We start from the raw sequence: 23,777 nt of genomic DNA on the forward strand, positions 1-23,777 counted from the left end.
CCTGGCAGTTGAGACAAGCCACCCCAACATTTGGCAGCACACCAGTGTCAGCCTTGGCAGGATAAATATCCCCAGACTTATCCAACGGCTGTGAACATTTAAAACTAACACGAGTCTCATTAAGTGTCTAGGTTTAGGGTCTTACACAGAAACATACCACACAACATGAATCAAACATGTACTTTATTTATTTACACTAAATGTCAAAAGTACATCAAAACTGATTGGAGCTAAGGGCATACAAAACTGTCTAACAAATGCAGTTTTCTAAAACAGGGAATATGATTCCCATATGGGAGAGAGAAATTTTTGAAATTTCGCCCAACCTACCTACAGGGTCCGGCTATCCGTATGATTGATCTCTCATCCCTTAAGTGGTATCAGAGCCATGGTTCAAATCTTGAACCGAAATAGATCAGATCTGAAACTACGCAAATGGGCAGAAGGCATTCTACCCGATTTGCGCAGATAATAGATTTTTTGGGAAATCGGTTCCTAGATTAAGGGTGATTGATCTGAAATTAAATCCATTTAAATCTGATATATATTTAGAATTGTTCTTTATATTTCTCTTGATTTATGGGCTGTTCGTATGGTGGAGATCGCACTCTTTAATGGTGCAGGAAAACTGCGATTTGTAGTTCTCTTTTTTTTTTAATTTTCTAGACTGAATGTATAGGAATTCGATTTGATTTAATATTAATAGAAAATTAGGGTTTTTCTATTTTATTTCAATCAAGTTCGAAGCTGATCGCACAGGAGGAGGAGATTTCGTAGATTAAGATTTCGCTATCTGCGATTTGCAGTTTGTGAAACTGCAAACTGTAATCTAACATCTGTTTTGCAGGTAGCAGATCTGTGAACAGCCCTAGTACTGATTCTTGATTGTTTTTAATCAGTATTTTAATTTCAGATCAAATATTGAATTAATTCTTGAAATAAAAATCAAACCCTAGACCCATTCAAACCAGATTGGACCAAACTGGTTGGACCAAATCTATGGATCGATGGGGGCTGTTCTCAGCCCTAATTTTTCACTTTTGGGTCAAGGGATTGATTGTTAATTGCAAGACCTAATTCAGCCCACACCTGTAAAACCCAATTTTAAAGTGTTAAAACTAGTTAAGCCCATTAACTGCACAAAAGCTATATGGGCCGAACTGCTCAATGCTATTCAGCCCATATACCTAGATAATATTAATCAGTAATATTATGGATCAAATTGGGCTTTAATAAAGGGTTTTACAGATATTAATTGATTGGATCAATTCTATCCCTACATGTGATGTATGGATGTGTGATGTGCAACGTTCATGGGCCATAAGTACTTGGCCCATACAGATACGATAGTGGCTCTTGTGCACACCATGGCTGAACGCACATCATTGCCATGGTGTCCCTAAAGATCATTGGATGATCTCCCTTCGTGGTGGGTCCCACACTTCCCCAAAGAGAAACCGTGCAGAACCCTAGCCGTTTAGGGCCCACCGAAATCTAGTTGGTTTCTAAGATTTTCGCATTTCGACTACAGAACACTTTCTGCTCAGGGTCATAGAATAGATAACCTACAAAGCCTTTTGGGTAGCCTACTCCAACTTGTCTGCACTCGTTCTTTTAACGTGTGCTGGACAACCCCAAATCTTCATGTGTCTGACACTTGGTTTCTTTCCGGTTCAAAGTTCATATGGAGTATTCGGAACCGATTTGGTTGAAACCCGATTCAGCACGTAAATCGCAGTCTCTAATGCGTAACACCAAAAGGATGTGGGTAACTCTGAGTGTATGAGAAGTGACCAAACCATATCCAATAAGGTTCTATTCCTCCTCTCTGAAACACCGTTAAGTTGTGGTGTAGCAGGAGGAGCCAGCTGTGATACTATCCCATTGTCCTTTAAGTAGTCCCTGAAATCGTCAGAGAGATATTCGCCACCTCGATCTGATCGAAGGGCTTTAATTTCTCTCCCTAACTGTTTCTTGATCTCTTGTCTAAACTCCTTGAACTTTTCAAAGGATTCAGACTTGTGTCTCATTAGGTACACATAACCATATCGTGAAAAATCATCTGTGGAGGTGATGAAATACACGTGTTGGATCCGTGTCCTAACACTCAGGGGACCACATATATCAGAATATATTAGGTCAAGTGTGCCCGTACATCTTTCAGGCTTACCGTTAAATGGCCGTTTCGTCATTTTGCCTTGTAGGCAAGGCTCACAGGTGGGAAGATCTTCTACAGTTAGAAAAACTAAAGGACCATCCTTTACCAACCTTGTGATTCGGTCAACACCGATGTGGCCAAGTCGGTAATGCCACAGACACGTGGGATTAGGTCTCCTCAGACCGACCCACTGGCTGTGAACATTCTAAACTAACACGATTCTCATTATGTGTCCAGTTTAAGGGTATTACACAGAAACATACCAAGGGAACATGAATCAAATATGTATCTTTATTCATTTACAATAAACTCATAAAGTACATCATTCTGATTGAAACTAAGGGCATACAAAACTATCTAACAGATGCACCATAAAATTGCGCTATGCGGTTGGCCAGATTGCTTCATGAGATGATAGGGGCATCATAGACAGATGTGAGAGGGGCCTATCCTAAAATGGAAGACTCTCTCATGGCACCTTGGCGTTTACGAACATGATGGGTGAGAGGGGCCTAGATAGAAAGGTTTTACCTAAAATGGCTATGAACTTTGTCTGACAGAGGCCAAAGGGAAAGCTCATAAGATGAGTGGATAAGATCCTTCACAAAAGATGGTAGGGTTTTGCAGCTAAAATAGTTGGCTCCATGCACCCCATGTGGTTTCCCACATTTCCAAAGACACAACTGTCTCCATCACTGAGATTGGGGGGAATCTCAGAGGTGCCCAAAATGGAAATTGAATATAGATTAAAAGCCCTTTCTATATGATGACATGAATCAATTAGGTTGTGGACTTATAAATCTGCCTTTCCTTTACCAAAAATGGCAAACAAAAACTTCACCAAATTGTTGGATGATAACAAACTCAAGGGCCCTAATTATGCTGACTGGTTCTGAAACCTTATGCTGGTTGTGACGTTCGAGAAATTGGACAAAATTGCTAAGAATCCTACCTCGGATCGTTCGGGTGACAGGGCTTCTGAGGCCTGAAGAAGAGAGTATCTAGAATGGGAAGAGAAAGACTCTCTTGCCTAGTGTTATATTATAGCCTCTTTAGACAATCCGATACAGTGATAATTCGATAAGATCGAAGTGTCCAAGGATATATTGGATAGTCTGAAGACTATGTATGAAAAACAGAACCGCTATACACGACAAAAGGTCTTAAAATTGTTTATGACCGCACAGATGACCAAGAACCAACAGGTTCATGACCATTGTCTAAAGATGATGGGTTATATCAATGAACTGGAGGCTCTCGGGTCGGGGCTAGATCATGACACCAAAACAAATGCTGTCCTCAATTCCTTACCTCCGTCCTTCACTCAGTTTATCATGAATTACAACATGAATAAGCTAAATGTTAGTCTTCAGGAACTCAGTAATATGTTGCAAAGTGCTGAAGAACTGATTAAGAAGGATAAGCTGATAGCCGTGCTTGTTGAAGGTGGAAAATCGGGCAAGAAAAAGTGGAAGGTTAAAAGGAAGGCTTAGAAGAAGGGTAGCAAAACTAAAAATTAGAAGAAATATAACGCATCGGATGCCTGTCACTTCTACAAGAAGACCGGAATCTAGAAGAGAAATTGTCCTCAATATCCGGAGACTAAGAAGCAGGGTAATTTCGAATCTTTTATCATAAAGACCAATTTGTTGGTCACTTCTGCTTCCTGGTGTATTGACTCCGGGGCTTCAACTCATGCATGTAACTCACTGTAGGGGTTCAAGATAAGTAGAAGACTGAGTGACGGAGAAATAACACTCTACTTGGGGACTTCTGCAACAGTTGCAGCTATAGCCATAGAAACTATAGAACTAGTTTTTCGAGAATGAACAATTGTAATTAAAGAATGTCTTTTCGTACCTAATTTAAGAAGAAATTTGATTTCTATCTCAAAATTGTGCATGGATGGTTATTCTATCTTATTTAGTAATGTAATTACTATTAAATGGAATAACAAATTCCTCGCATACGGAGAACTTGAGAACGGTCTCTATGTTTTCCATCATTATCTGAAAATAAACATTACCAAAACTACATCGGAAATAATCCCCAAGAAGATGATTCATGATACAGTTAATCCCACGTGCCTATGGCATTACCAACATGGCCACATTAATACAGATCGTATCATAATGTTGGTAAATGATGGTCCTTTGGATTTTCTAACTGTAGAACATCTTCCAACCCGGTAAGCCAGAAAGATATATAGGCACACTTGACCTGATACATACTGATGTATGTGGTCCCTTGAATGTTAGGACACGAAACCAACATGTTTATTTTATAACAATTACCAATGACTACTTACGGTATGGTTACATGTACCTAATGAGACATAAGTTTGAATCTTTTGAAAAGTTAAAGAATTCAGACAAGTAGTCAAGAAATAGTTAGGGAGAGAAATTAAGACCCTTTGATTAGATTGAGGTGGTGAGTATCTCTCTGACGAATTTATGGACTACTTAAAGGATAATGGTATAGTATCACAACTAGCTCCTCCTGCTACACCATAATTAAATGGTTTGTCAAAAAGGAGAAATTAGACTCTATTAAATATGGTCCGATCACTTCTCATCCACTCAAAGTTACCCACATCCTTTTGGGGTTTCGCATTAGAGACTACGATTTACATGCTGAACCGGGTTCTAACCAAATCCATTCCTAAGACTCCATATGACCTATGGACCGGTAAGAAACCATGTGTGAGACACTTGAAGATTTGGGGTTGTCCAGTACATGTTAAAAGAAATAGTGCTGAAAAATTGGAATCCAAGACTAGTCGTTGCCTATTTGTAGGTTACACCAAAGGCTCTATATGTTACTTGTTCTATGATCCAAAAGAGTGAAAGGTGTTTTGCAGTTGAAATGCCCACTTCCTAGAGGAAGATTACATCCTAGATAATCATCATTAGGAAGTTGTTCTTGATGAGGAGAGCCTAGGGGTAGTGGGAGATGTCCCATCAGCTCCAGAAAATAACAAACCTAGAAGATCTACCCTGGGTTTCCAGGCCTCCAGTTCGCTATGGCTATGACCATGAAAGTTACTTGGTGTAAGCCACGACTAGTGAGGAGGATCCCCGTGACTTATTCGAAAGCTATGTTGGACATAGATTCCTTGAAGTGGGTAGATGCCACGAGAGCTGAGATGGACTCAATGGAGACCAATGGAGTCTGGACTCTAGTAGATCCACCGCTTGGAGTAAAGGCAATTGGTTGCAAATGGATCTATAGGAGGAAGAAGGGCGCCGATTGTAAAGTTGAGACCACAAGGCTCGTCTTGTGGCGAAAGGGTACACTCAGAAAGAGGGAATCAATTATGAGGAAACCTTTTCGCCTGTGGCCATGCTTAAATCCATTAGGTGAAGGGATGGGAGATCCATCATGTGTGGCCAAACCCTGTAGGAAGGTCGGGCAAAATTTCAAAAAATTTCTTTACTCCCATCCGGGAATCCAATTCCCAATTTAGAAAACTGCAATTTCAAGGTTCGTTCTTGCAACCAAACCGTACCAAATCTGAAACCAAAATTAGGGAGAGATATACCTGATATGGAATCCATGTATTAATGCTCATCCCAACGTATGTGTTCATGCCCAAAGAGTGTACCAAATCTTCCCTCCTCTGAAGTTGATACAGCTTAGGATGAGAGGATCAGCAGGTAGTTCTTCACTAAGAACTTGTGATTCTTCAGCAAGAATCGAATGGGATAGTGAGCACAACTTCTAAATAGTTTCTTCTAGGAAGAAACAATATCAAGATCAAATCTTGATCAAATCCAAGAACTGGAGATCGAATAGGGTAGGGTGGCAAGAGCTGGAAGAAAAAAGAGCTAAACGCAAGATCAGTCTAACTGAGTTGTCTTCTCTCTGTATTGAGTGAATGTGTCTTCAAGGTTAGCCCTACTCTCTTATTTATAGCCTTAAAAAGACAACTTCCTAATCTCATTAGGAGTTTATCTGTAGATAAAGATCAGCCTTCCTAATTTAGGAGTTCCTTGATCCAAATCTTTATTTGGATCTGGGCTCTTTAAGTGGACAAGGATAATCCCTTATCTTATCTACTGATCCAAATCATAGATCCAGCCCAATTTAATTAATCTAATTAACCTAGTTCGAAATGTGCTTTTTAGGCCCATTAAGATTTTATTAGGCTCACTTCCTATTTAATGCTAGCTAGCTTGGCTCTCTTTGTATGGCGTGAGACCCTAACATTGATGTAGACATCAGCAACATGGGTTCAGCCTAACCTCTGTTACAATGCCTCGCCGAATTCACTGTTGAATATAGTGAACCCATGAGTCCATCACTATGGGCTTTTAATGGGCCCAACATTTACACTAAATGGTCCCTGGGTCCACCCATCTTATGAAGGCCCAAAGATTGTGGGCAGATGCAAGATTAGCCCATTAGGTATAACCTTCAATGGTCTAACACTTAACCTATCAGCCCATAATGATCAAACACTGCCCGATAAGAGAGGACCTCTCCCTCGGCTGCAAGGTGCAGTGTTGTACTCTCTACTCACATGGATCCTGGGAATTAAAACCTTTTGCAAACATTTTGAAACCATAATATATATATGTATATCTGATGAGACTAAAAAGAACCCTATTTTTATCCCCTAATATTCACTCTTTTACATTAGTTTAGCACTTAAATGTACTCATTACTCTTGTATTTCAATTCAGGGCAAAAAAGAAGGCAATTGGAAGAAAACAGGGCAATTCAGATGATTTTGCACAGTTTCGGCAACAGTCAGTAATCTGAAAATAACTCTCAATTCCGGACTCCGAATTGGACAATTCAAGAAGCATCAGAAAGATGAAAGAAATGCCCACAACCCTTATGTTTTGGGTTTTGACAGATTCGGTCCGCATCGAATACGAAACCGGGCCCGAAGTTGGAGCAAGTTCGCAGCTAGGCCCATTTCACAGCTGAAGCCCAACTCGCAGAAGAGCCTTGTAGCAGCCCAAGTTTTTAAAGCAGCCCAACTTAAATCCAAGAGACAAGAGTCCCAATTTCGAATGTAATCTCCTGAGAGAGAGTCTTATCAAATCTAAAGTTTTGAATGTAATCCTAGAGAGATAAGAAGATTGAGACTAGATCATTAGATAAAATATAGAATAGGATTAGTTTAGAATAGATCAGGACTATCTAGCTAAGGTTAATCTCCTAGAAGGAGTTGGAAAACAGCCCTCTCCCTCAGCTATATAGAGAGGGGGCGGACCAGCTCTAGGCATCCAAGAAATCATCAAGCAAGCATCAAGCAACTCAACCTACCAAGGAGAGCAGTTCAGCCTATTGAGAAGCAAAGCATGGAGGGATCGAAATTCATGAGTAGCTAAGCTTTCTTTTTTCTGGTTCAAGGGGGGAGGTTCGATTGTGTCATCGTGAGGTTCTGTATTTAATTCAAGATCTTGCTTTTTAATTCAAGTATTCATTGGTTCTTGTGCATATTCTCCTTGGATGTTAATGTTAATTAGTCTTACAAATTAATTAATGTTGATTTTCCTACTGCTATCCATGGTTCGGTGATCCGTAATTGTCATGAATAGTGGTACAAGTAGCAATTAGGTTAATATCTAATGGGTCAATTGTTCATGACAGCGTTTGACCAATGTATTGACATGTTTTAACCTAAAGGGAATCGATGGAACAAGATTCGATAATTGCAACTATCTCAATTATTATTATTTTGGTTTAACTATTTTCACAAGGCTTAATGCTATCACTAGTTAATATGGAATGCTATCACAAGGTTTAACTGTTTTCACAAGGCTTAATGCTATTTCGATAATTGCAACTATCATAGAGGCTGGGCTGAACCCATGTGGCTGATATGTAAATCAATGTTTGGGTCCCACGCCATACAAGGATAACCAATTGGGCCACAGATTGAGAGGATAAGTGAGCACATAGACTTAATGGGCCTAAAGCCCAATTCGAATTGGTTTAATAAGATTAGTTAAAAGAGGGCGCTTCGGGGATTTGGATCAGTAGATAGGATAAGGGATTTTCCCTATCCACTCGAAGGTCCAGATCCAAATAAAGATTTGGATCATGAAGCTCCTAATTAGATTAGGAAGGCTAATCTTTATTTGCAGATAAGATAAGGGATTATCCTTATCACTTAAAAGAAAGTCCAGATCCAAATATAAGATTTTGATTTGGAAACACCTAATGGGATTAGGAGAACCTCTCTTTAAGGATATAAATAGAAGAGCAGGGCGAACCTCTAGATCATCTAACAGTTTGTTGAATTACAGAGAAAGACAACACAGTTTGATTGCACTGTCTTCTACTGTTATTCTTTCCTGCTCTTGCCGCCCTACCCAGTTCGATCTCCACCAGTCCATCATCATATTCTTGCTGAAGAATTCAGTTCTTGCTGAAGAATTCAATTCTTGCTGATGAATCGTCCTGCTGATTCTACTTCACCTCACACGGTGTCATCTTTGGTGGAAGCAGTCTTTGGTCTTCTCCTTGGGCGTGAACACCTTCGTTGGGGGTTTTCTATTACTCCATATCAGGTATATCCCTCTACTACCTTTTGGTTTCAGATCTGGTCAGGTTTGGTTTCAAGATTGATCCTTGAAAATGCAGTTTTCTAAAATAGGGAATGCGATTCCCACATGGGAGAGAGAGAACTTTTTGAAATTTTGCCCAACCTTCCTGCAGGTTTCGGCCATCCATATGGTGGATCTCTCATCCCTTCAGTTTAGACGTATGCGGCTCTCTGCGAACATCATGGCTGAATGTTCCATGATGCCCATATATCATTGCATGATATCCCTTTTTCAATGGGCCCCTGATCAGCTTCCTCTCTCTAAGAGGAACCTCGCGGAACCCTAGCCTGATTTGGGCCCATTTGAATTTGACTTTATGAAACTCAGTGGGAGACACTTTGGTATGATCTAAATCAGACCTAGGGACTATTTTTCATGTTCCCTCTGGATTAATATAAGTGAAAGAGATTGGGAATATTATATGATGAATTCTTTAAAAGCTTTCTGTCATTGGCATGAAAGCGGGTTGCATCGGAGGGTGGAGATGCACCATAAAATTGGACTATCTATTTTTCTGGTCCAGCCGGTTGGATTGCTTCATGAGATAATAATAGAGACGTCATAGACCGAGGTGGGAGAGGTCTATCCTAAAATGGAAGACTCTTTCATGGTACCTGGGGGTCCATGATATGATGGGTTAGCACTTACAAGATAGAAAGGTTTAACCTAAAATGGCAATGAACCTTGTTTGATGGAGGCTAAAAGGAAATCTCTTTGGATGGGTGGATACTTGATCCTTTACAAAAAGTGGTAGAGTTTTGCACCTGAAACAGTTGGCTACCTATGTGATTTCCCGCATTTCCAAGGACATGCATCATGTCCTCGTCATTGAGTGAAGGGGATAAGAGATCCATCATATGGATAGCCGAAACCTACAGGTAGGTAGGGCAAAATTTCAAAAATTTCTCTCTCCCATGTGGGAATCATATTCCCGGTTTTAGAAAACTGCATTTTCAAGGATCAATCTTGAACCTAAACCAGACCAGATCTGAAACCAAAAGGCAGGAAGGGGAAATACCTGATACGGAGTAACAATAACTCCCAACGAAGGTGTTCATGCCTAAGGAAAACGCCAAAGACTGCTCCCATTAAAGATGGCACAGCGTAGGGTGGAGCAGAATCAGCAGGTGGCTCTTCCCAAGAACCAAACTCTTCAGCAAGAATTCAATGGAGGGTGAGTGAGCACGACTTCAGAACAGTTTTTCACCAAGAACTGATATCAAGAACACTTCTTGATTGCTCCTACAAGTGGTGGACGAACTGGCAATGGCGGCAGTAGGAGGAGAAGGCAAGATCAGAAGATGACGTCAGTCTTATTGGAGTTGTTTTCTCTCTTGTCTCTGTAATCTGAATTTGTGTTGAAGGGTTCACCCTCCTCCTCTATTTATAGCCTTAAAGAGAGCTTCTCCTAATCCCATTAGGAGTTTCCTAATCGAAATCAATATTTGGATCTGAACTCTCTTTAAGAGATAAGGATAAACCCTTATCTTATCTGCAGTTAAAGATCAGCCCTCCTAATCTCATTAGGAGTTTCCTAATCCAAATCATTATTTGGATCTGGACTCTCTGAGTGGATAGGGATAATTCCCTATCCTATTTGCTGATCTAAATCCCAGATCCGCCCCTCTTTAATTAATAAAATTAAACTAGTTCAAATTGGGCTTTAGGCCCATTAAGTCCATCTGCTCATTTAGCCTCCAAACTACTACCCAGTTGGGTTTCCATGTATGGCGTGGGACCCAACATGAATCTACACATCAGACACATGGGTTCAGCCTATCCTCTGTTACAAGGCCTGGCCGAGTTCACTGCAAGAGACAGTAAACCCCTGAGCCCATCACATGGGCTCTTAATGGGCCCAACACTTACACTAAGTAGTCCTTGGGTCAAACCACCGTATAAAAACCCAAGGATTGTGGGCCCAACACTTACTCTCAATGGTCTTACACTTAACCTCTCAGCCCATAATGATCAAACACTGCCCGACAAGAGAGGACCTCTCCCTCGTCTGCAAGGAATAATGCTGCACTCTCTACTCACATGCATCTCAGGAATTAAAACCTTTTGCAAACATTTGGAACCAAAATATATATGTATATCTCTATATAAATATATTTTGCCAAACAAATTTCAATGATTGAAATCAACTGCCGGCAGTTTAGGTTTCCATCAGAGAAAGTGCATCCCCGATCATTACCTTTGTCCGACAAAGGGGTCGATCCTGTCACTATGATCACCCACTCAGTTGAATTCTCAGACTGTTCCATCATACCCAGATTTTGACCCCCTCTAAGGATCTAATTGATTGGCATATCAAAAATGGCCCAATCTGACACCTAGTGCAATATCATAATCGAGTCTAGGGTTCAGGTGTAACATTCCAGTTTTGCCCATCAATCTCCAAGGTCCAGGGCAATACTGGAATTCTGGTCCGTTTCAGGGTTTCAAATAAACCTACACTGCATGTACCTCGGGTCTCACCCAGGCAACTGAGACAAGCCACCCCAACCAACTTGGCGGCACATCAGTGTCAACCTTGGCAGGATAAATCTCCCTAGATCTATCCAACGGCTGTGAACATTCTAAACTAATGCGAGTCTCATATGTGTCCAGTTCAAGGGTATTACACAGAAACACACCACAATAACATGAATCAAATATGTACATTAATCATTTACACTAAATGTCATAAGGTACATCATTTTGATTGGAGCTAAGGGCATACACTGTATAACAACTCCCAATTACACTTAGGTCCAATCTGGTATAAGCCGGAGTCCCATACTTTCCATGTGTTTCTCAAACACTTTTTGTGTCAGTGGCTTAGTCAATGTGTCTTCTACATTTTCCGCTGATGCTACCTTCTGAATCAGGACATCCCCTCTTCCAACTATCTCCTGCAGTACATGGTACTTCCTCTCGATGTGCTTCGATTTCGAGTGGGCTCGTGGCTCCTTTGCCTGAGCGATAGCTCCATTGTTGTCACACAACAATGGAATGGGTGATGTGCTGGATGGAACTACTCCCAATTCATGAATGAAATTCTTCATCCATACGGCTTCTTTGGCAGCTTCACTTGCGGCAATGAATTCGGCTTCGATTGTGGAATTCATTGTGGACCCTTGTTTGCTGCTTGGAAAGCAGCAAACAACACACGATACTATCATGAAAACATAACTAGATGTAGACTTTCTATCATCTGGATCTGACTAGAAGTCGGCATCAGTACCCCTGGATCTATAGTGAGAAACCATCGAATATGGATCTATTTAATTTACATACCATGTGTTTATAACACTAGAGTCAAACCGGATGTTCCAACTCCTAGAAGCTTGCTTAAGTCCATATATGTATCTATTTAATTTACATACCATGTGTTCCTGAACCGTAGCTATGAAACCTTGTGGTTGCTGCATATAGATATCTTCAGTAAGATCTCCATTCAGGAATACAGTTTTGACATCCATTTGCCAAATCTCGTAGTCATGGTATGCTACTACAGCTAGCATGATCCTAATGGATTTAAGCATGGCCACCGGCGAAAAGGTTTCTTCAAAATCGATGCCCTCTTTTTGAGTATACCCTTTCACCACCAGACGAGCTTTGTAGGTCTCAACCTTACCATCGGGGCCCTTCTTCCTCTTATAGATCCATTTGCAACCAATTGCTTTTACCCTGGGGGGCGGATCTACTAGAGTCCAGACTCTATTGGTCTCCATTGAGTCCATCTTAGCTCTTATAGCATCTACCCACTTCAAGGAATCTATGTCCAACATAGCTTCCGTATAAGTCACGGGGTCCTCCTCACTTGTCGTTGCTTCCACCAGGTAACTATCCTGGTCATAGCCAAAACGCATTGGAGGCTTAGAAACCCGGGTAGATCTTCTAGGTTGGTCACTACCTAGAACTTGTGGGACACCTCCCACTACCCCTGAGCTCTCCTCATCAAGAACAACTTCCTAACAAGGATTGTTCAGGATGTAATCATCCTCCAAGAAATGAGCATTTCGGCTACAGAACACCTTCTGTTCTCCTAGGTCATAGAATAGGTAACCCACAGAGCCTTTTGGGGTAGCCTACGAATAGGCAACGACTGGTCTTGGATTCCAATTCGTCCGCACTCGTTCTTTTAACGTGTGTTGGACAACCTCAAATCTTCAAGTGTCTTACACTTGGTTTCTTACCGGTCCAAAGCTCATAGGGAGTCTTCGGAATTGATTTGGTTGGAACCTGGTTCAGCATGTATATCGCAGTCTCCAATGCATAACCCTAAAAGGATGTGGGTAACTCTGAGTGCACGAGAAGTGATCGGACCATATCCAATAAGGTCCTATTCCTCCTCTCTGAAACACCGTTTAGGTGTGGTGTTGCAAGAGGAGCTAACTGTGATACTATCCCATTGACCTTTAAGTAGTCCCTGAATTTGTCAGAGAGATACTCGCCACCTCGATCCGATCGAAGGGTCTTAATTTCTCTCCCTAACTGTTTCTCAACCTCTTGTTTGAACTCCTTGAACTTTTCAAAGGATTCAGATTTATGTCTCATTAGGTACACGTAACCATATCGAGAGAAATCATCGGTGAACGTTATAAAATAAATGTGTTGGTTACGTGTCCTAACACTTAGGGGACTACATACATCAGTATGTATCAGGTCAAGCGTGCCTGTATATGTTTTAGGCTTTACCGTTAAATAACCCTTTCATCATCTTACCCTGAAGGCAAGGTTCACAAGTGGGAAGATCTTCTACAGTCAGAAAATCAAAAGGACCATCCTTTACCAACCTTGTGATACGATCTATGTTAATATGGCCAAGTCGGTAATGCCACAGGCACGTGGGATTAACTGTATCATGGGTTATATTCTAGGAGATATCGACCGACATAGTTTCGGTTATGTTAGTTTCCAGAGACGGATGGAGAACATAGAGACCATTCTCAAGTATTCTGTATAAGATGAATTTGTTATTTCTTTTAACAGCAGTCGTATTACCAAAAGAAATAGAATATCCATCCGCACACAATTTTGAAAGAGAATCAAACTTCTTCTCCAATTCTGTACATAAAGACAATCATTTAGTACAATAGATCCGTCTCTAAAAAATAACTCTACGGTTCCGATAGTCAAAGCTGCAACACTTGCAGAAGCCCCCAAGTAAAGAGTTACTTCTCCGTCACTCAGTCTTCTGCTTATCCTGAACCCCACCAGTGAGTTACATGCATGAGTTGATGCCCTGGAGTAATTACACAGGATTCAAAATTATCTTGTTTCTTGGATTCTAGGTATTGAGAACAGCTCCTCTTTCAGTGGCTGGTCTGTCTGTAGAAGTGACAAGCATCTAATGCTCTGTCATTCTTCTGCTTCTTGGGCTTAGCAGCTTTCTTTTGAGGCTTTCTCTTTGCCTTCCTCTTTTTTCGCCCAATTTGCTAGCTTCAACAAGCATAGCAAGGGGCTCATCCTTCTTTATTAGTTCCTCGGCCCTCTACAACATATTGCTGAGTTCCTGGATGTTAACATTTAGTTTGTTCATGTTGTAATTCATGATGAACTGATTGAAGGTAGAGGGCAGAAAATTTAGGATGGCATCTACCTTCATGACATGGTCATGCCCGGATCCAAGAGCCTCAAGTTCATTGATGTAACCCATCATCCGAAAACAATGATCATGAACCTGCTGGTTCTTGGACATTTGCGCGGTCATGAACTATTTCAGGACCTTCTAACGAGTAGAATGATTCTTCTCCTCATACAACATTCTCAGACTATCCAATATGTCCTTGGACAATTCGATCTAATCGAACTGCCTCTGTATTGGATTATCCAAGGAGGCTATGATGTAGCAGCGGGCTAGGGAATTCTTCTCTTTCCATTCCTGGTAGTCCCTCCTACAGGCCTCAGAAGCCCAATCACCCGGATGGTCTAAGGCAGGATTCTTAGCTACTTTGTCCAAATTCTCAGGAGTGAGGACCAGCATAAGATTACGGTACCAGTCAGCATAGTTTGGGCCCTTTAGTTTGTTGTCGTCCAACAGTTTTGCGAATTGTTCGTTTGCCATTTCTGATAAAAAGCAAACATTGGTCCACAACCTAATTTGATTCATGTTATCTACATAGATATGTGATGAGAATGAAAATTATCATATTTTTATCCCTTAATATTTAGTCTTTTATACTTATTTAGTGTCTAATTGGACTCACTATTTTTATATTTCGATTTAGGGCACGAAAGGAGGTGTTAGGTGAAAAACAAGGCTAATCGGATAATTTTGCACAGTTTCGGCGCCGCGTGGTAATTTGGGCATAACACTCCTATCCGGACTCCGATTGAGAGGATTCAAGATGCCTTGGAAAGATAAGGAAAATCTCTACAACTTTTGTGTTTTAAGTGTTGATAGATACGGACTGAATCGAGGTCAAAATCGGGCCCAAAGTCTCTGATTTGCTTCTTATTGTAATCCTAAAGAGAGAAAAGAGTTAGAGTCCATCTTTGTAAGAACTCCTAAGAGATAAGATTAGATTAGATAAGCATTACCTATTAGGGAGTTAGACTACCAGTTGAGAAAGGACTCCTAAGAGGAGCAGGAAACTGCTCCTTCCTAAGGCTATAAAAATGGGGGCGGACAAGCTGTCAGATCACTCAACCTTGGAGAGAAGAACTCAGCAAGCAAGGGAGAAAGAAAGTAGATTTGGAGCAGCCGAACCTCTCTTCTCTTCTCTATTCTCTAATTTTTCTTGAGTTTTCACCATGACCATGCGTGGCTAAACTCTAAAACTTGGTCGAAGGAAACAGAAGCCTCAGAATCCACCAACTGTGAGATCTAATTTGATTTTTATTGTTTGATTTATGCTTTGAATATCGAATGTTCTTCTATGTTCTTGTTCATGATTGTTTCGTTTGATTACTAGGAGGCTTACTAGTTTATTATTTCGTTACAATCTACTACTAGATTAGATATCAAATCCGTAATTGTTTGATCCCTCTAATCTACGAAGCAAGTAGGGTTTAATGATTTGCTGCGTCATAAATTGTTAGATCCTAGGAAGAACACTCGACTGAATTAAATACAACCGCTTGTGCTTGTGTTGTTTAGCTTCATCGATCTCTAATGCTTAAGGCTATTGCTGGATTAAATCTTTAATGCTTGTGTAGGGGTTGTTCAGTAGTAAGGGTTAAGAGGATCACTTGTTTTCTGATTAATTATGATAGGGAGATATAGGAAACCAATTCCTACGATGAAAATTCAAAGTCTGAATTGATTTATTTTTGCATCGATGAGCAGTAGTGAAATTCTGATGGTGGATGTTATCCGAGACCAAGATTCATTCTTTAGTCTCAACACTCTGAATCGCCTTGTTTCCCATTTAAATTTCGTTCTTTTTAATTCTGATTTTCTTTTTAATTATGGTTTTCGTTACATACAACCCCCCCTCCATCTTTGTTCACGCAGCACACAAATTAGGTTAGACACTCTCTGTGGGAACGATCCTTACTCGCACTATTGCATTTAATTTTTATGAGTATAGGTTTTATTTTTGGGTGCCTACAACAGCACGTCAATATGGCTTTTAATCTATGTTCCATTCCCATTTGTTCATCTCTGAGATTTCCCTCCCATCTCATTGACGGAGACTGTGAATCATGTCTCTGGAAATGTGGGAAATCACATAGGGTGCATGGAGCCAATTGTTTCAGCTGCATAATCCCACCACCTTTCTGTGAAGGATCAAATCCACTCATCGTATGAGCTTTCCCTTTGGCCTCTGTCAAATAATGTTCATTGTTATTTTAGGTTAAACCTTTCTGTCCAGTGAGTGCTCACCCATCATATTCGTGAACGCAAAGGTACTGTGAGAGAGTCTTCCATTTTAGGATAGGTCCCTCTCACATCGGTCTATGATGCCTCTATCATCTTATGAAACATTCCAATAGATCCAGCAGCAAATGGATAGCCCAATTTTATGGTGTGTTTCCTCATTACTTGAAGGACCCATCTTCATGCTAATGATGGAAGGCCTTTAGAGAGTTCATCATATGAATCTCCCTATCACATGCACTCATATTTCAGGAGGGAAAAAAAGTTACCCCCTAGTTTAATTTAGGTCAAACCAAAGTGGCTCCCACTAACTTTCATAAAGCCAGATTTCGGTGGGCCCTAAAAAGCTAGGGTTCCGCACGGTTCCTCTTCAAGAGGTGTGGGGCCCACCACGAAGGGAGATCATCCAATGATCTATAGGACACCATGGCAATGATGTGCATTCAGCCATGGTGCGCGTAAGAGCCACTATCGTATCTGCATGGGCCAAGTACTTATGGCCCATGAACGTTGCACAGCACACATCCATACATCACATGTAGGGATAAAATTTATCCAATCAATTAATATCTGTAATGCCCATCATTAAAGCCCAATTTGATCCATAATATTACTGATTAATATAATCTAGGTATATGGGCTGAATAGTATTAAGCAGTTCGACCCATATAGCTTCTCTGTAGTTAATGAGCTTAAGCAGTTTTAACACTTTAAAACTGGGCTTTACAGGTGTGGACCGAATTAGGTCTTGCAAATAAATATCAATCTCTTGACCCAAGAGTAGGAAATTAGTGCTGAGAACAGCCCCCATCGAACCACAGATTCGGTCCAATCTGGTTTGAATGGGTCTAGGGTTTGATTTTTAATTCAAGAAATGATCTAAAAATTAAATCACTAATTAAAGACAATCAAGAATCAGAGTTAGGGCTGTTCGCACATCTGCTACCTGCAAAACAGATGTTAGATCACAGTTTCCAATTTCTCAAACTGCAAATCGCAGATAGCGAATTCTCCACCTGCGAAATCTCCTCCTACGCAATCAGCTTTGATCTTGAATAAAATAAAATAGAAAAACCCTAATTTTCTATTAACACTACATCAGATCGAATTCCTATACATTCAGTCTAGAAATTAAGAAAAATTAATTATAGACCAAAAGTAAAAGAACTGCAAAATCGAAGATTTGCTAAGCCAATAAAGACTTCTATCTCCACCATACGAAAATTGCCCTATTGTTAGTGGATCTCCTAGAAACCCTATTCTCAGGGTTACTTTTTATTAACTTCTTAGAAATAGTATGGTGGCCTCAGTGACAATCCCAAAGAGCACATTAGCAAGTTTGAGAATGCCCTTGGTCCCTTCACCACGGATAAGGATCTGAAGGTCAAGGAGTTTTTTAAGTCTTTGACTAGCCTAGCCTACACTTGGTTTATTGATGTGTGCACAGGCTACACATTGTTTCAATTGTTTTATACATGATTTTGATGATTATTTTCATGATTTCTTAGCCTAATTGAGAATGATTTCAGGAATTCAAGAGTGTGGACCAGCTTAGGGGGAAGATAGCATAAAACCATGTCGAGAGGGCAAATATGGAAGCAATTTGGCCCATCTAGAAGAAAGACCCAGCCGAGAATCATAAGGAGGGCACTTTTGGCCCATAAAGAACTAAAGCCCCATGCTACACTCTATGGGGGACACCAAGGAGAGAGCCCAGCCACAACTCTCCAAGGGAGACCTTTCGGCCCACCAAGGGGGAGGCCCAATTGCAGCCGAAGTTGCAGCCCAAGGGGAAGCTCCTAAAGGCGGCTACCTTTTAGAAGAGGGAGGGCTGAAGAGAAGAGTAAAAAAGGAGAGGAAAAAGGGGAGAAAAGGGTTCGAACCCCTAAAAGGAGAATTAGAGAAGAAAGGCGCGAGAAAGGAGAAACGAGAAGATCTAGAGGAAGAAGGAGGTTGTTGAATGTGAATTGGAGGAGAAGCACATCAAGGAGATTGAAGATTGAAGCAAGAACTCTAGGTTGTCTTCTTCTTTGATTCTGCGCAATTGGTAACCGAATTCAGCTAGGGTTTCATGAAATTTTGTCAATTAATTTCTCTTTCTTGCTAGTATCCGAACCATGTTTAGTGATGATTCAGATCTGTAATTTGTTCTTTAGGGTTATTTGATTGATTGGATTCATTCTTGGTGTTTCTTGATTAGGGTTTTAATTGCTAGAATAATTTTAGCTGAATTGTTCTTAGTTCTTGGATTGCTTGAATTGTTTGAGAAAGAATTTAGGTAATCAGATCTGCTAATCGAGAAACCAAATCTAATACATCTTAGAGATATATTGTATGGTTCAGTTGGTGTTCATTCATATCTGAATTGATGCCCTTCGAATTTCTTGTTCTTAATGCATCCATGGGGATTAAATTCTTGGTAGAGATATAAGAATTTTCACCCATAGATAGGATGAGCTGTGCTCGAGAGAGGCTGCTCATGCCATTAGGGTTTCACCAAACCATGGCTGAATCCCAATTCAATTGAATACCTTAATGATTTAATTTCTGGACCGAATCTGCTAGTGTTCACATATAGCTTTGCTTCTCTTTGCATGAAGGTGGTTTGATCCGAACAGATTAGGATAGCTTGCTAGTTAGGAATTAGGATTTTGATTAGGTTAATAATTCGGTTTATCAGATAACAAATGACTGATTCATTACTAGTAGTTGTTGGATAAATCCTCGTGGTAACGATACTCTACTCATCATTGTATTACTTGATCGGCTTGTGCACTTGCTAGTGTAAGCAATACGCATCAAGTTTTTGGCGCCGCTGCCGGGGATTTATCACAGCAATATTAGGAACTATTTGACATTGTTAATCTGATTTTAATTTTGTACATTATGTTTCTGATGTGTGTATATTAGCCTCTTTTTGACTTTGACTTGTACAGTTTATGACACGTAGAAGTGAAATGAAGAGCATCACCTACAATCCCGAGATTGAAAGAACTCTCCGCAGCCGCCTTAGAGCTTCTAGAAAAGTGAGAGCTGAAATTGAAGAGATGGCCAAACCAAGAACCATGATGGATCTCACCGGGGTTGTGTCAAGCATTGTGAGACCAGCAATAGCTGCCACTAACTTCGAGATCAAACCAGCCATCATTCAAATGATACAAAATACGGTTCAGTTCTACGGCTTGGCTCATGAAGATCCGAACACTCACATCGCCAACTTCTTGGAAATTTGTGATACATTCAAGCACAATGGGGTTAGTGATGATGCAGTGAGGCTCAGATTGTTCCTGTTCTCATTGAAGGACAAAGCCAAGACTTGGCTGAATTCTTTACCGGCTAGATCTATAGCAACATGGGATGAAATGGCTAGCCGCTTCCTCTCCAAGTATTTTCCTCTGTCCAAGACAGCCAAGATGAGGAATGATATCACCACTTTCTTTCAGCAGGACGAAAAGTCATTGTATGAATCATGGGAGCATTACAATGAGCTGTTGAGAATGGTCCCTCATCATGGACTTCCCATATGGCTGCAAGTGCAAACTTTCTATAATGGGTTGATAGAAGCCAACAAGACTATTATGGATGTTGCAGCTGGAGGTTCCATCAATAACAAGACCCCTGAAGTTGCCCATGCACTCATAGAGGAGATGGCTGCAAACAACTACCAATGGCATTCCAAGAGAGCACAAGTTAGGAAACAGTCCAGACTCCACAATTTGAACACCTATACAGCCCTATCTGCGCAAATCGGTACACTTAGCAAGAAGATAGATGAGATGTATATAGCAGCCATGCATGTTCAGATCGTGACTTATGAATGGTGCGGGGGAGGCCAATCAGCACTGAATGTCAAGTTGGAAATCAGTTTGTGCAGTCCCCCGAGCAGGTAGATTATGTTGGTAACTTGCAAAGGCAGCAAGGCAATCAGTACCCTCGTGCCTTTAACCCCGAATGGAGGAGTCACCCGAATCAGTCTTGGCAAAATCAAACTGTGGTGAAACCCTATCCCCAAAATTTCAATCAGCCAAAAAAGAAAACTAACATAGAGGAGTTGATGACCAAGTTCATAGCAAGTGTAGAAACAAGATTTCAGAACCAAGAAGCATCAATCAAGAACATGGAAAATCAGGTGGGGCAGTTGGCACAAATGATATCTGCTAGAGTACCGAGCACTCTACCCAGCAATACCGAAGTAAATCCAAGAGAGCAAGTGCAGGCCATCACTTTGAGAAGTGGTAAGGAGCTACAAGAGGTGGAGAAGAAAGTAAGGGCAGAAGATAAGGTAGATTTAACTCCAGAAACCGAAAAGAAGGAGGAAGAGAAAGCTGACTCAAAGAAAGAGAGAAGTCAACAGCCGCAAGTACCATTTCCGAATAGGTTAAAGCAACACAAATTGGAAAAGGAATTTGGTAAGTTTCTTGAAATTTTTAAGAGTTTACATATTAATATTCCTTTTGTTGATGTTTTAGCCCAGATGCCATACTATGCAAAGTTCTTGAAGGAGATATTGGCAAACAAAAGGAAACTGGGAGATGTGGCTATAGTTGCACTAAATGAAGAATGCTTGGCAATCCTCCTCAACAAGTTGCCCCAGAAAATGAAAGATCCAGGGAGTTTCAATAGAAGTTCCTTGCACAATAGGCAGTTTGAAAATTAATAAGGCATTGTGTGATCTAGGAGCTAGTATAAACTTTATGCCATATTCGGTTTTTAAGAAATTAGGGTTGGGAGAACCCCAACCCACTAGAGTTGCATTGCAGTTAGTTGATAGGTCCATAAAGCATCCTAGGGGAATCATAGAAGATGTACTTGTTAAAGTAGACAAATTCATTTTTCCAGTTGATTTCATTGTGTTAGACATGCAAGATGATGTTGATATCCCACTTATCCTAGGGCAACCTTTTCTAGCTATGGGGAAGGCAATGACTGATGTCCAACAAGGGCAACTCAGCCTTAGGATTCAAGATAAGGAAGTAATTTTTAAAATGTCTGATGCTATGAAACATGCACCTTCTAGTGATGATTCTTATTACATGATTGATGTTATTGGTTATGCGGTTGATGGTTGCTTTCAGGTTAGCAAGTTGGACGATCCCCTTGAGCTATGCATACAAGAAGGAGAAGCTACAAGGGGAGAAAAGAAGACATTCAAAGCATGGCAGCATACCTGAATGCCAATCCACAGTTTCAAGGAAAAGGGTTCCTCAAGTGGGAGAGCTTGGATAGACCACCAATGCCAAAAAGCAAGCCTTCAATCCAAGAGCCACCCACCCTTGAGCTGAAGCAACTCCCACCGCACTTGGAGTATGCTTTCTTAGATGCACCGTCAGCCCTACCGGTGATCATATCAACAGCCTTGACCCAATTACAAAAAGAAAAACTATTGCGGGTGTAACGGGAACACAAGACAGCTTTGGCTTGGAAGGTAGCAGACATCAAGGTCATCAACCCATCTATATGCACTCACAAAATTTTGATGGAAGATGAAAGCAAGCCCTCGGTTTAGCCCCAAAGACGCCTGAACCCGAATATGAAAGAGGTGGTGAAAGAAGAAGTCATTAAGCTGCTAGATGCTGGTATCATTTATCCTATCTCAGGCAGCTCATGGGTGAGCCCCATGCAAGTAGTGCCGAAAAAAGGTGGCATGACCGTAGTACCGAATGCAAGGAATGAACTCATACCGACTAGGACCGTCACCGGGTGGCGAGTTGATGAGAATGAAAATTATCATATCTTTATTCCTTAATATTCAGTCTTTTATACTTATTTAGTGCCTAATTGGACTCACTATTCTTATATTTCGATTTAGGGCACGAAAGGAGGTGTTAGGTGAAAAACAAGGCTAATCGGGTAATTTTGCACAATTTCGGAGCCCCGTGGTAATTTGGGCATAACACTCCCATCCGGACTCCGATTGAAATGATTAAAGATGTATTGGAAAGACAAGGAAAAGCTCTAAAACTTCCATGTTTTGAGTTTTGATATATTCGGATTGCATCGAGGAGAAAATCGGGCCCGAAGTCTCTGCAAATTCATAGAGAGGCCCAGATTGCAGCAAAGCCCAATTCATAGGGAAGCTCCAGTTCGCTCGAGAAGACCAGCCCAATTCAGCATGCAGTAGTAGGGCCCACTCATCATTCCTAATAGAATTCGGCTAAGAGTCTTAATTAGATCTTATTTTTATTGTAATCTTAAAGAAAGAAAAGAGTTAGAGTCCAACTTAGTTAAGAGTTTCTGTTTAGAGATAAGGATAAGATTAGATCTAAATTAGGAAATAAGACTTTCTATTTTTGAGAAAGAAAATTCCTAAGAGGAGCTGAAAACTACTCCCTCCTAAGGCTATATAAAGGGGGGCGGACTAGCACACAAGGGGCATCAAATCTTGGAAACAAGAATTCAGCAAGAAGGGAGAAAAGAAGCAGAATACGCCCCCCTCATCTGGAAGTTGCGATTTCTACATGAAGTGTGTGTAAACTTTTGATTTCTAGTTGAAAGGTTAGGGAAACTTTGATTCTTAAACATTGCGAGATCTAATTGATTTTTATTTTAGTTTTTTGTTTATGGGTATTCATATGTTTTCTACGATTTCCTGTGAGGATTATTTTTATTTCAGTTTCTGGTTGCGATTTCTTGTGAACTGAGTAAAGAAATATTATCAGGGAGAACACCATTCATCTGAAACCATCCCTTTTAAAGTATTCCTTAATTCAGGTTTAAGTAAATGGGGTAAATATTTTACCATTACTACAATTGGTAGGACGGAGCATAAGATGCACCTACAAGCCAAGAAAATCAATAGTAGGATGGAGCATAAAATGCACCTATTAGCCAGCAATTCAAATAGTAGGATGGAGCATAAAATGCACCTACTGACCAAGTAATCCTAAAAGTGACATGGAGCATAAAATGCATTCATTTCCACCAAAAAAAAAAAAGAGAGAGAGAGAGGAAGTAAAAATGTTTTTTCCCTAGTTTACTACCTGGTTTGTAGTAGTAAAGATGGGATTGGCTGATAGATGAGTTGAGTATAACTTGGTCGTGTTGACTTAACAGTTCGCAATAACCGATCTAGGATATTTGTGGAAAAAGATGAAGGAAGATTGAGTTTAAAGTCTGGAAGAATAGTTTGTTTATTATGCTTGAATTTTTCCTTGCCCGAGGACGGGCAAGGTCTTAGTGTGGGGGGATTTGATGAGAATGAAAATTATCATATCTTTATCCCTTAATATTCAGTCTTTTATAC

General features: G+C 40.6%; 1 non-coding gene across 1 annotated transcript; it reads right to left on the reverse strand.

The window, feature by feature from the left end:
- Window positions 1-19,944: 19,944 nt before the first annotated feature.
- Window positions 19,945-20,051, reverse strand: LOC148791702 (small nucleolar RNA R71). The gene has a single exon (XR_016076884.1). It is a non-coding gene; the product is annotated as a small nucleolar RNA R71 (small nucleolar RNA).
- Window positions 20,052-23,777: the final 3,726 nt, after the last annotated feature.

This window comes from Nelumbo nucifera, chromosome 5, assembly GCF_055504915.1.
Source record: "Nelumbo nucifera cultivar China Antique chromosome 5, China Antique-T2T, whole genome shotgun sequence".
Taxonomy (NCBI): domain Eukaryota; kingdom Viridiplantae; phylum Streptophyta; class Magnoliopsida; order Proteales; family Nelumbonaceae; genus Nelumbo; species Nelumbo nucifera.